Raw genomic sequence first — 13,204 nt, 5'->3', positions numbered from 1 at the left:
ACCGCCCGGCTACACGGGCTCCCCGCCGCCGACCCTTCTTCGCCGCGAGACTACGTCGTCCCTGTCCTCCCTGACGGACGCGAGGCCGCGCCATCCCTTCTCCTCCCGAACCGGTGACAGGCCACCGGCGCCGCCGCAGGAGTACTGAGTACATCGGGGCCCTCCCCAATCTCTGCCCACATCCTTCTCTGGGAAGAAGAACACGAGGCCCACACAATTACAATTTATAATATACGAAGGCTCTTTTTACAAAATGTACATGCCATGTCAACCTGACAAAGGGTCCCAGCAGTCAGTTTTGTGATTAAACCAGCTTTAGAGGTGAATCAGTGCTTCTTGTAACATGTTACCTGTAGAGTGGTGGTTTTTTGAAGAAAAAAAATCGTAAAGTGGTAGTTATTTGAAACATCTGCCTGAAATGTGGTGGTTTTTTTGTAATTTTCTCTTTGCTTCAGTTGCCATGTTGGGCTAAACAATTTGCTTTTATTAGTTTTTTTCACTTTTTTTGCTATGGATTTCTAAACACTATCTAGTATGTAGATATACATTTTGAAATGTAGTTTCATAATATTTTTGATTCGATGTTGTATAAATTCTAACTTATGTCAAAAGTTAGATGTACACTTTTTTGTGAAGGAAGGGGGTAGATGTTTAATAGGAAGATTGGGATAGGGAAGGGCAGCGTTGAGACAGGTGACAGTGAGAGAAAAAAAAATAGGGCTAGGTGAATATCATGGTGAAGTGATCGAACGGTAGCGCCTATATATACAACTAGATTTAGATGTGCGCCTTGGCGCACGACCCCGTGAAATTCGAATATATCTACATTTAAATAGAAATATGTTTTAGAGAATTTAGAAAACAAAATTAATAGAGCACAATTATAACTAAAGGCACAAATTCAGAAAAGAACAACAATGTTTATACACAATCAAGAAAATAGCTAAATATGCTACAATAACTAACATTCTATGTTTCCTTTTGAGAGCAATAGAAGGTACAGAAGTTATAACATCTACAAAAGCTCGTTGCTGTTCGATCTTGCGCATAGAAAACATAAATCTAATAAGTAGCTGCACCGCCAAATGCTAACACCACTGACATCACCAAATGGAGAACCTCGGCCCTACATCTCCATGGAAAATCTCTACACTGGGAGCAGACGCAACGCTGTTTCTCTGGCCTTTTACCTATCAAGTCACGGTCTCACTCCCTTCCCAAGCCACTGCAGGAAATAAGGGTATCTTCATCTTCATTGAGCACACAAGGAGAGTGAGGTACAATCATATAATGCACAGGAGATCCCCTCAAGAACACTTTTTAGCATTTAATCATGCAGCAATATCTCATATAATCAATCTTATATTATAAAAATGAATAAAAGAGACAAAAGATCAAATGTGAAGAAAAATCACGCAAAAGCTTGTACCTTAAAACATGATAGTGCCCTTAGTTTTTATGTGCGCCATGGTTCTTCCATTTGCAATCTACATCTGAAAACATTTTTACCTCAAATCGAAGGCCAGCAATCAAAAGCGTCCAACCAGCTGGCCACTATGCACCAAGAAGAGGGGCAGAGGATAGAGGCGGCACCGTGCAGGCGGGGATGGAGACATCTGAGCTCTGCAGTTGCTGCACGCAATGAACTTAAACAGTTGGAAGCTTTGTAAACAGTTAGAAGCCTAATATAATGATGATAGGGTCTTCACCGACTTGAAGAACCTATACACCATCAAACAAAGTGAAGCTTTGCAATCTTAGTTTGAGATACTACATTTGGAAAAAAAAAGGAATGTTATCGGAAAGGGAAGATGCCAGATCTGAACCACATGAGGATTCAAGTAAAACAATTAAATTTAAGACCATTACTATATCTTCAGTATATTAAAAGAAGAGAAATGGTTTACCTATATGACTAAAACTTCATACATTTTTTTTTGGATAGCATGCAAAAGGCATAATGTATACAGTGCAAATGACCAGACAACACAAATGTACACCTAATAACTTTCATAACACACGATGCATATGCTTCTTAGGAACCTATAAATGTCTGCAGGTAGGGGAGATAATTTAGCCACTGGTTAATTATTTCTTCTAATTCCTCCAGACCCTAAAGGCCTCAAGCAATTTGCCTGAATCACCGCGTGCTTTATTCCATAAACAAAGTGCACCCTCGGCGAAAGGAATAAATAACACTAAAATCAAGTAAGGCAACACGCAGAGGGAAAAATAGCATATGGCATATTTCTCATGACCTTACTATTTGCATACACACCCTAAAAGATGTTGATAAAAATATTAGCAACTATACGCCTTGAAATATTTGTACAGGATTGGAGAGAGAAGCAGAGAGAGGGGAGAGAGAGGACCTACATGTATGATCTTTGGTTGCTTCTCATGGATGAGCAAAATACTGCATTCAATTGTAGGATTGCATGGATAACCAAAATATTGTCCTTTTATCAATTCGTCACGTGAGGGGAAAATATGCTACCATTACTATATCTTCAGTATATTAAAAGAAGAGAAATTCCTTGCCTATATGACTAAAATTTCATACATTTTTTTGGATAGCATGCAAAAGGCATAATTTATACAGTGCAAATGACCAGATGACACAAATGTACACCTAATAACTTTCATAACTCACGATGTATATGCTTCTTAGGAACCTATAAATGTCTAGAGGTAGGGGAGATAATTTCGCCACTGGTTAATTATTTCTTCTACTTCCTCCACACCCTAAAGGCCTCAAGAAATTTGCCTGAATCATTATCATTGCGTGCTTTATTCCATAAACAAAGTGCACCCTCGGCGAAAGGAATAAACAACACTAAAATCAAGTAAGGCAACACGCAGAGGGAAAATAGCATATGGCAGATTTCCCATGACCTTACTATTTGCATACACAACCTAAAAGATGCTCATAAAAATATTAGCAACTATACGCCTTGAAATATTTGTACAGGGATTAGAGAGAGAAGCAGAGAGAGGGAGAGAGAGTGGGAGAGAGAGGACCTACATGTATGATCTTTGGTTGCTTCTCATGGATGAGCAAAATACTGCATTCAATTGTAGGATTGCATGGATAACCAAAATATTGTCCTTTTATCAATTCGTCGCGTGAGGGGAAAATATGCTGCAGTTTAACACAACCAATTAGCATTGTCGAACTAAATCTGTACTAAAAAGGCATAATTCAAGCAATTTTACTTTTCTTCTTTTTGCAGCAAGTACACAATACCATCAGTCGTCACTCAGTAATTCAGCCCCAATGTCCATCATAGAGAGGAAAATCAAATTTACATGTACCATGGGAGAATACATCTGATGTATGCATAGATTAATTAAGCTAGCTACATAGTTCAATTAATCGCGAATGTATGAGATATGTCTAAATATAAAGAACATTATTCATAATAATGCAGAGGTGGTTACAGGCTACCGTGTTGACATTTTCGCTTCCAGGGAGCAAATTCTTGCAGCCAATGATGGTGCTGAGACTATATCTCAAGCCGTCGTCCCTCTGTAGTCTGTACTGAAATGATCGGCTCCTTAAAAGAACAGCATGCTTAAGTTTTAAAGCAATGAAGCGAAATCATGCAGAGGAACGAAAGAAGTACCATTCAAGATAGCTGACCTCAATGTACATTTTTATCCAGGGGCAACACTGAGAACACTCTACTACTATATGAAGATGATAACAATATGCTATTTCTCTCACATGGCACAAACACAACATATTCAGAATTCAGTCCAAACAATCCGCTAACTCTTCAGCTACAATGGCAGGAAAAACAGTGGCATTATCAATACAGATAATATGAATCTAGAGCAATACACCACACAAACACATTAGGTAGGGCAGTCATTCTACATAGCAAAGGGAAAAGTATATTGCAAGGAAGGTTTCATGTATGGTTCCCTCCATTGAACCACCAGCTATATAAAAACAATATGTGACATTCTTAGCCAGGGAAGTATAGTTAAAAACTATACATGTAAATGGTAAATCCGGAGTAAAGCTACAACCTTATATTGGTGGGACCAATCTCCTTCACCAGCAAGTCTAACAAAAGTTGATTTCCTGGGCCATTTCTCCAGCCATCTCTGTAAGAAGATCATGAATCAGTATATAAAAAAAGCAAAGATACTAACCAACTACTTTTATGTACTAACTTGTAAACCATGAGTAGGAGAGATGGGAGTGAGAGACTCACGTGTATTCTGGAAATCTCATGCTCATTGTTGTTGTAACTATTATAAAGCCATAAAAAGGCAATTACATGCCTGTGCTCATTGTTGTTGTAATTATTAGAAAGCCATAACCATGCCCAAAGGCCATCCCCGCCCATAACCATATCTGAAGGTGATCCCCGCAATACACGATACACTTGGGAATAAAGTGATTGTGCTGGAACATATGAGGGCAATAACTGGTCAGGTGAAGGTATAACCAACTAATCATAAGTAATTTCTTTCTATTTTCATTGGCTCAAAAAACTTCAATGAAGGGATAATGGGTAATTAAGCTGCAAAAGAGGTCAGACTGGTATTCAATATATAAAAGAAAGAAGAAATAGAAATTTGTGCAATTTTTTAGTGTTGCTTGTAAACCATGATAATTTTAATTTTTTGTACAATAATCCGTTGATCACCTATGACCTATCCTCGAGATCATATGAATTTTGTTACTTTTTTCTTGCTTGTATGCCAATATGAAAGGCATGGGCTCATAATTTTCGCAATACATTAAGCCTCATCACAAGAATCAGAGTAAGAAATCATTGATTTACCAAAGAAGAATGAGATCGCACGAGAAATGGTTTGGAGAAGAAATATGCTAGCACATTCCCTATCAGGTAAGGTATTGAATTAAAGAAGAACTAAACGGTTTTGTTCCAATCCAATTACAACATTGGCTGTAAGCTCAAGCTCCACAAAAAGCAAGCATTGGCAAGAGAACCTTCAGAAAACAGAAACACATGAGATCAGTCCCCATGGAACAATCCAAATCTGATGTGGAAGTCAATGAACATGACTAAATAAAAGTTTTGGGACCAAGGGAAGTTCAGTTTCAATCAAGTAACATAGCCAGTGAAACTTACAATGATCTTTTCAAGATTTATGCTAGTCAATACAAATACCTCATGTTCTTAGTTTTGAGTGTTTTTGTGATAAAAAAGCTGAATCATATCTTCTTGAAAAGAATAACATGAGAGAAAAATGATCAGTAGGAACGGTTTACAGCTCTGGGATAATAATAGGTCAGCATCCATGCGTTATACATACCAGAGGCAACCCATCCCGAAGGAAAACTTTTCAAGCGCTTTTCTAGACCTCCAGTCCCATGTCAAACAACTGCAGTGGAACTGAAATGTACAATGTCATAAAGAAACAAAATAGCTAAGCCAAAAAAAAGCTTTGAACATACATGTTCTGGGAGAAGCGGTCTCGTCCAGCCGCGGCGACACTCTAGCCATCATTGACTACCCATATAAAGGAGACAAGTGCCCACAAAGCAGCTTCTTTGACGTGGTCATCGCTTCATAGAAAATAATAAATGTGGCGTCACCCCTGCATATATATGAAAAAATTAAATCACGCACTGATTTTATCTCATGTAGCATCTCAAAAGGGTTCACTCATGTTAGAAGTTATCTTATTTGTAGACTACATAATCTGAATTCTGAAGTGAAGATTCTGAAGCCGCGGAAGGTCTCGTAGAGCTCCCGGATCAAGTACACATTCCAAGTTCTAACAACATGCATATGGCACATAAAACCAGTCGGTAGTGCTAAAAACAGTTACAAAAGAGTTCCAACTACCTGCGTATGGCACTGGGCAAATTCCTTATGTTTTTCTAATAGAAGTAAACATCTACTATGTCACTGAAATGGAGGAGAGGGTGCAGATTTGCAACTTAAAAGATAGGGAAGTCAGTTACAACACAAAGGTTCAGTTATATTCAGAAAAGCATGAGTTCAGACAGGTTAGAACACATAGGTTCAGTTATATTCAGAAAAGCATGTATGATAGAACATGAACTCTTCGTTTATACTCAGTCTCAATTAGTCTTTGAAATTGAAAAGCATAAGTTTCAGTGCATATTTAAAATTGGTAGCACAATTGTACTACTTTGTACTGCAATAGAAAGAAGAAATCAGCCAGGTAAATTGACATTTTAGTCTTCGTTGTGCGGGCTGAAAGATTAATTATTAACATCTCAATATAATCAGGCCTCGATCCTAACTATTTACACTCCTCTCCTTTTTTTTACTCCTATGTAGTTCTAAATGGTTTCTTTGGTTCACCACCACTAATAGGAGAAGGCACGTGAAATGTTGAGCAATGATAATAAAAACCGATCGAAGATAAAGTGGCCAAAGGCCATCCATTCAGATAAAGAGCAAGATATTTTTGCAAATGAGAAGTCAGAAGTGTCACCTATATATGAGAACATTCTGCTTGGATTTCTGTTGAACATCTTGTATGCGTAGATAAATAGGACTTGCAAAAACAAACAGGTTGGAGTTCTTACAGCCAGGACTCCAAACGGCCAGTGACTAAAGAAAGTTTCCAACTCTAGTTATGTTAATTAGAGCTGCAGGGGTACCTGTGAAAAAAGGTAGAGTGGCAAGTGCTGAGCAAGAATCTGAAGAATAGAAATTATGTACTAACAAAAATTATGCGACCATAAAGCGCCAACCTACACATTTGATCTACCAAACTCTGGATACATGCATCGATGAACATTACAGTGACGCATATAACTATTTACCTCTGGCATAACAACATCTTATACTACCTGGTGGGAACTTCTAAAGAAATTGTTTTGATCAACCGTAACATATCGTGAAGAAGGATATCATTGTCCCAAAAGCACCAAATAATGTGATAGTCATGAAATTCCGGAATAACTGCTTCTTCTTCACCTGGAAACTGATGAGTAATGGTTGTGAGAACCTTCAAAACTGTGTTGCGCGACCAAATGACATTCAGAATAGATCTGAATGTTCAAAAAAAAATACAAACTTATTCAACGCTGAAACCATCAATGTCAGGTTAGAGTACGATACTACATAATGTAAATAAAATGGTATTTGAAATGAAAAAATAGGTTGGTCCCTGCACTTTTTGCTGCGAACGTAAGAGAAGAAACACTGACCTGATTGTCATGTGTGTGTTAGTCCACTTCAAAGTTTCTGATTCTGTTCAGATGCTACAATATAAAAGAAATACCATATATATTAGGGAAAATAATGAAGAGAACATGAGTCAATTATATTCAAAATTTGATGCTAAATCAGTCAAACAGCGCACGGACACAAAGAAGCACCCAAAAAATAAGGAAAAACATCAGCTACTTGCTAGGAAATTCAGTATTCAGGAGCTGAAATAATAGCGTCATAGTATCTTCAGAAGCTGAAAACATCAAACATTGAATAGAGATGTCTCTAGATATTTGAATTACTTCAATAATTGTGAAAAAAGAGCAAGAAATTAATGCGAATTGCTTACTAAGGGCTGAGACATATCTCGTGATAAATAAATTGTTTTTTCAAAATAAAAGTTACAGTATGAAATAAATTTCTATGTGCTCTAGTCAAGATACAACTTTCAGACAATAAAGAGTGGTGCATAGTTGGTCAGGTAAAGGAGGGGCATCGCTGTATCGGCAAATAATCCTGGAGCATATTACGACACGCAAAAGGAAAGTTGCAAGGCTACAATCTTTCATTTCTATGCGCCCAAGTTTCTCTTGGCCACATGTTGTACGCAAAACCAATGGCGGAACTGAACCGAGTTTTTCTACACTTATCATTACCACTGAAAGTGTTTGATCTGCACAGCTCACTGTTTGATGGAGAGGTGTTTAAGGAATATATGACATCCAAATCCACTAATGAATCAAAGAGTCATTCGTAAATTTCCATAGGAAGATGAAGGAAAGAAATACACCTTGGAACCTGGAATCATGCAAGCCAATATTTCATTCCACCATGTCTCTGGTGCTCAAATGACTGGGTTATGAGAACTAAATGCGGTGATTTTTTGCAACCACTATTACACAGCAAAGGACTTGGTACTCGAGGTTGATGGTTCTTCTGGGCTCATATTTGATGCCATTGTCTCTCCAGTGCCCAGATGACCGGCTTCTGAGACAAAGTCAACAGGTTTAGCTCATCAAGGTAAAGAGTACAAAAATCAAGGAGAAATCACACGCATTCTACAGAAACAAATTTTTCTTCAGTTAAGATATAAAAACTAACCAAATGGAAGAGGTCAGATGACCTTGGAGCCATCTTCGAAGATAGCTTGTCCCGAAGTAGAAAACTAATCCTTGCCCTATAGAACAATTATTTCATCTGAAACAAAAGGAAAGGAAAACCTCAAAACCGCATATTAGATAGCATGCACAATTATAAATATCTCAGCGATTCAAAGTTTGCAAGTCTTAATAGGATAATTCAACTCTTATGTACTGGCATCCTTACACAGGTCGACAAATAGCCACCGGCAGGGCTCATTCTTGTGTGAAGAATTATTTGTTCTAAATAATTTTTACACTTTAAATAAATCAGTCTTGGAGGGGTCATCTCTGCATCATCACACAAGCCTGGTATTAGCTTCTAGTATGACTAAGTTTCAGCTTGGATATTACCAATTTTTCTTTTACAACATCTTGGCACCATTATCCACCCTCAATACATTCAACATAAATCATCGATTCGCTCATCAAGATGCAGTGCAGCTATGCGGCTATGCATTTGATATAGCTGAAAAGTAATAGGTGCATCCAAATAAATTACCTGACAATAATTTGCTTATGTATGTTCTAAATGCCCCTGCCCCACTCTGATCAGCATAACATACACTGTAGTTATATGGTACTTCTGAAGGGACCGAGAGGACTGTACATGGGCTTGAAGTCTGAGAAATATTATCCGATGTGTATCACATATACAAAAAATAAGCAAACATGAGACATTTGACATTGAACTATAATTACCTTTCAGATGAGATAGATAAACTCCAGCTCAAGAGATTTTAGGATATCCATCAGATGTTAATTATGTCACATCCAGGATGTGCATTTCCTGTAAGATAACTTATCATGTTTTTTCTAGGACATGATGAATCAGCAGTGGATGAAAATAAACAAATGATAGATATCGTTGCAAGCGTAAATTTTTTGAACGAAAAGAAAGAACCCAACGTGCACTATGGCTCAGGTTCTAAATATTTACAATCATTACCTGCTCGAACAGTCAGATTTGGGCCATGTATTCTACAGAACTGTTCTTGTAGCCCCTGAATACATTTGAAAAAAACAGAGGGTAAATCAGATGCACAACCAATAAACAATCAACTACCCCTGAATACATCTGAAAAAACAGAAGGTAAAATCAGATGCACAACCAATAAACAATCAATCTACTCTACAAATGAACACCATTGCCATGGCGAGGCAGAGACGCTCTCTCACAAGTCTTCTTCCCCATTGGAATCTCACGTCCTCATGTTCCAACACTATGAGGAAACCGCTGAGAACCTAGGCTGATGCGTAGCAGAAAAAGAAAAAGAGAGACATAAACCTGGGATCCTCCAATCGAATGGTCATGCTGCTGGTCATGGATCATGGCTTCCTCCGGCGTGTGGCAACCGGCGGAGGACTGGGGGCGGAGAGGAGGGGGAGAGAGCCATCGGAGGAGGACGATGCAGAACGGGGGGTGGTGCGAGAGCACGCGGCAGCGGAGGTAGGAGAGGGCTGCGCTGCTCCTCCCGCACGACGGGCAGCGGCGGCGGCGCGGCTGCACTGCTCCGCCGACCTGCGCTTCTCTTCCGGCCACCATCTGTTTCTCCCGAGGCGCGGCACGGAGCGACGACGAGCGAGGGCAGGCGGGATTGGGGAGGAGGACGGCGCGAGGACGATGATGAGGAGGGCGGGCGGGGCGGGAGGGTGATTAGGGAGGACGTCGCGCAACGGGATTGGTGGCCGCCATGGTCGACCTCAATCTCGCCGAGCTCCATCCTCCATGGTCACGGGAGTGCTGCGGGATTGGGGGAGACGAGCGAGTGGGGATTGGGGACGAGCGAGCTGTGGCGGCTAGGGTTCCGGGTGCCAATTTTGTCTCACGTTAGCATCCTGGGTCTATTTTTCCCTCAGCTGATCCAATCAAATGGCTACCCACAGTGATTGACGAGCGGACCCGGCCAAAGGTGCGACCCACATGCAGCCAGAGGCGGGTAAGATAGGCCGTTGCATGGGGTTAGCTAGTGGGAGGAGGGCTGTTTCCTGCCCAGAATGAACGGTTCAGATCCACAAATGGGAAGATCGGACGGTTCAGAAGGACTGAGCTCTGTGAGACCCCCATGGGGGGGGGGGGCAGCTATTATACCTTTAGATTCCACATTCCACTGCATGAACCGTTTGCCAGGTTTGACTTGGCGATGTGTAAGTTTCTGGATGGAGAAGATTGAGTATCAAACTGATCAGGTTTTTATTTCCTTCATTGAATGAAGTTCTGATTCATGAAGGAAAGCAACGTGGTGTTTGATAGAATCAGTTCGCATATGACGTCTACATATTTGTCTGGGCGGACAAGGCCGTGGACGTGTTCCATATGCCAATGACACTAAACTGAGGTAGGGGTGGCAGACACAAATCGAACACGTACGTAGTTAGTTTGGTGCTTGAGGGCCGAGTCGGCGAGGGACTGATGTTGGGCATGTGACGCAGTGAGCTGGAGTGCTCGACAACCCACTAACACTCTTGCTGCATATTTGTTTCTGATTTTTGTTAAAGTATGACAACTTCTTCTAGACTGTCACTTCACACAAAGATTATGGTTCGGACCAGCTTGAGTCCACACAGATTCTAGAAGCCTTGGATACCTACCGTAACAGACCACTTCCTAGTCGCGAATAAGAAAGCCTCTTACTATTTACTAGTTGATGATGGTCATGAACATCGGTGCTTGAGAACCAATTTGAGGTTGGATGGTTAGAAGGGTAGTTGTACCCCCAGCCCAATAGAATTTAAACCCAAGTTTGACATTTGTGTGTCTCATAAAGGTGGAATATTTATTCAGTGGGAGGCGACGTTCCTGTCGTGGTAACTTCGTCAATTTCAGGATTCAATCGGCCGGCTCAGTCTTTTGGAGGTGCTCATAGGGGTAAGGTGTGCGTGTGTGCGTTCATAGAGGTAAGTGTGTGTGTGAGCATCGCGTTTGTAATGTGTTTCTAAAAAAAAATGAACATCGGTACTTTATTTACTGAAATATGCACTAGTAGAAAAATAGGCTTCCGTCCACCTCCATTAGTCCCGAAACTATTCGAACCGCGACTAAAGTGGGCTTTAGTCGCGGTTCGGGAGGCAACCCGCGACTAATGCTCTATCTGGGACGAAAGGGTACCCCATCCGGCGGAAAAACCTTTAGTCGCGGTTGGGGACACCAACCGCGGTCGCGGTTGGTGTCCCCAACCGCGACTAAAGGTTTTTCCGAGTTTTTTTACTCCCACGGATCGCCTTTTTTTGGTTCGTAAAATACAAAAGAAAATGATAGAAAATTCAAAAAAAAAATTTGTTTTCAGATTCTTGTATGTTATGCAACCTACTATTCGGAGAAATTAAGAAATTCGAATTTTCACTTTTTTTGCAAAAAATGTTTAAAAAATGGTAAAACCGCAATAACTTTTGCATACGACGTCGGAAAAAAACGTATAATATATCAAAAAAATCCTGGGAAAAAGTTACATCCGAATTCACCTGGGTATACCCGGTTAGCCAATTTTTAGATTCTCAAAATTCCAAATGAAAATACGAAAGCAGGAAGATTTTAGTTTTTGCTATAATTTTTGGATTTTATTATTTTTTATTTTTTTAAAAAAATAAAATTAATAATTGTATCATGCATAAAGATTACTATTACTAATTCACAAACAAGAAATGATCATATGATCATCAGAGTTTGCTATAGCATGCCAATACATGATAGGGCATCACTGAGCAGCAGAGCATGAACCAGATAATTAAATAGCCACACATAATCAACAGTTGCTTCACAGATAATCAAATGGATGATTTATAATTGTATCCAGAAGCACAGCAAATACATGATGTACCACTGGACCATGACAAACAAGTAAAGCACTTAGTGCTCATCACTGAATCATACCATTAAGCCAACAGCAATGCTCAGATGAGCATGCTGATGAATTTGAGCACAAGAACTAACCACAGAAGCTCTAGCACTTGCAAATTTGCAAGAATTGCAAACTGCAATTAAGCCATTGAAGCATATATGAATACACTGGAGTGTCAGGCAAGCATAGAAACAAGACAGAGGCACAGGGAAGAATTCTAGCAAGAAATGCAAGCTTTTACAAGCTCAAGCATGAATTCATAAGCTAGGACCATGATAGCAGCACAGCAGCAGAATAAGCATAGCCATTAGGCAGAATAGGGCAGCACGAAGAGCTAGGGTTCATGGCAGTAGCACGAGCAACACCGCAGCAGAAGAAGCAACAAGACAAGAGACTGAGCACGGCCAAGCACCTCCACAAGGAGGGAAGCCATGGCCGGGGCTACCGGAGGAGGAGGAAGAAAGGCACAGGAGAAAGAGAAAGGCGGAGCACTTACTTGGAACGAGAGCAGGACGGTGTAGCCATGGCGGCTACGGCGGCACGCGCCGAGCACGGCGGCGCCGAGCTAAGCCGGGCCATGGCGGTACCCCGGCAGCACACGCACACGGTGGCGAAGCCACGGCGGCGCCACGACGCCAGAGCGCGTCGGCGGCGACGAATCGCCGCGGAACTCCACGGCCTTGCGAGCGGTACGAGTTGGGGACGAGAAGCGGAGGCGGCGAGGACCAGATCGACGCCGTAGATCTGGTGCGCCGTCACGAGGCGGTGCAGATGCGCCCCATCTCACCGCCGGCGATGGCCGGAGGTGGCCGGAACAAAGCGGCGACGGCGCATGCGACCACCGCGTCGCGGGAGAGGTTAGGGTTTCGCGAGAGGGGAGAGGAAGAGCGCGTCTGGGTCCGACCGAGCCGGTTGGGGCGGCTCGGGTTAGACTCAACCCGTTGGGTCACCTGACAGGGGGGCCTGGGGGCAATTGTGACTTTTCACAATTCAATTAAAAACCGTAAACTTTAAAATTCAATAGAAAATTGATAAGAGCTCTAAAAAATAA

At 41.2% G+C, this 13,204-nt stretch overlaps 2 long non-coding RNA genes across 5 annotated transcripts; both read right to left on the bottom strand.

The window, feature by feature from the left end:
* Positions 1–2,391: 2,391 nt before the first annotated feature.
* LOC124688598 lies at positions 2,392–5,537 on the bottom strand. 4 transcript variants are annotated; one of them, XR_006998576.1, is made up of 7 exons: positions 5,438–5,537; positions 5,296–5,375; positions 4,224–4,417; positions 4,036–4,113; positions 3,644–3,783; positions 3,449–3,557; positions 2,392–2,493 (listed from the first exon to the last, which is right to left on the bottom strand). It is a non-coding gene; the product is annotated as an uncharacterized LOC124688598 (long non-coding RNA). The 4 variants fall into 4 exon arrangements; XR_006998575.1 differs by lacking the exon at positions 2,392–2,493 and adding an exon at positions 3,095–3,142; XR_006998577.1 differs by lacking the exon at positions 2,392–2,493 and adding an exon at positions 3,097–3,142 and having other exon boundaries at positions 3,442–3,536; positions 3,627–3,783.
* Positions 5,538–6,180: 643 nt separating this feature from the next.
* LOC124688597 lies at positions 6,181–9,729 on the bottom strand. The gene is made up of 10 exons (XR_006998573.1): positions 9,603–9,729; positions 9,264–9,318; positions 9,017–9,104; positions 8,817–8,937; positions 8,502–8,605; positions 8,277–8,372; positions 7,966–8,162; positions 7,172–7,225; positions 6,785–6,945; positions 6,181–6,619 (listed from the first exon to the last, which is right to left on the bottom strand). It is a non-coding gene; the product is annotated as an uncharacterized LOC124688597 (long non-coding RNA).
* Between the last annotated feature and the right edge of the window lie 3,475 nt (positions 9,730–13,204).

The sequence above is a fragment of the Lolium rigidum genome, chromosome 2, assembly GCF_022539505.1.
Source record: "Lolium rigidum isolate FL_2022 chromosome 2, APGP_CSIRO_Lrig_0.1, whole genome shotgun sequence".
Classification (NCBI taxonomy): Eukaryota; Viridiplantae; Streptophyta; class Magnoliopsida; order Poales; family Poaceae; genus Lolium; species Lolium rigidum.
This window is presented reverse-complemented; position numbering and strand designations above follow the sequence as displayed.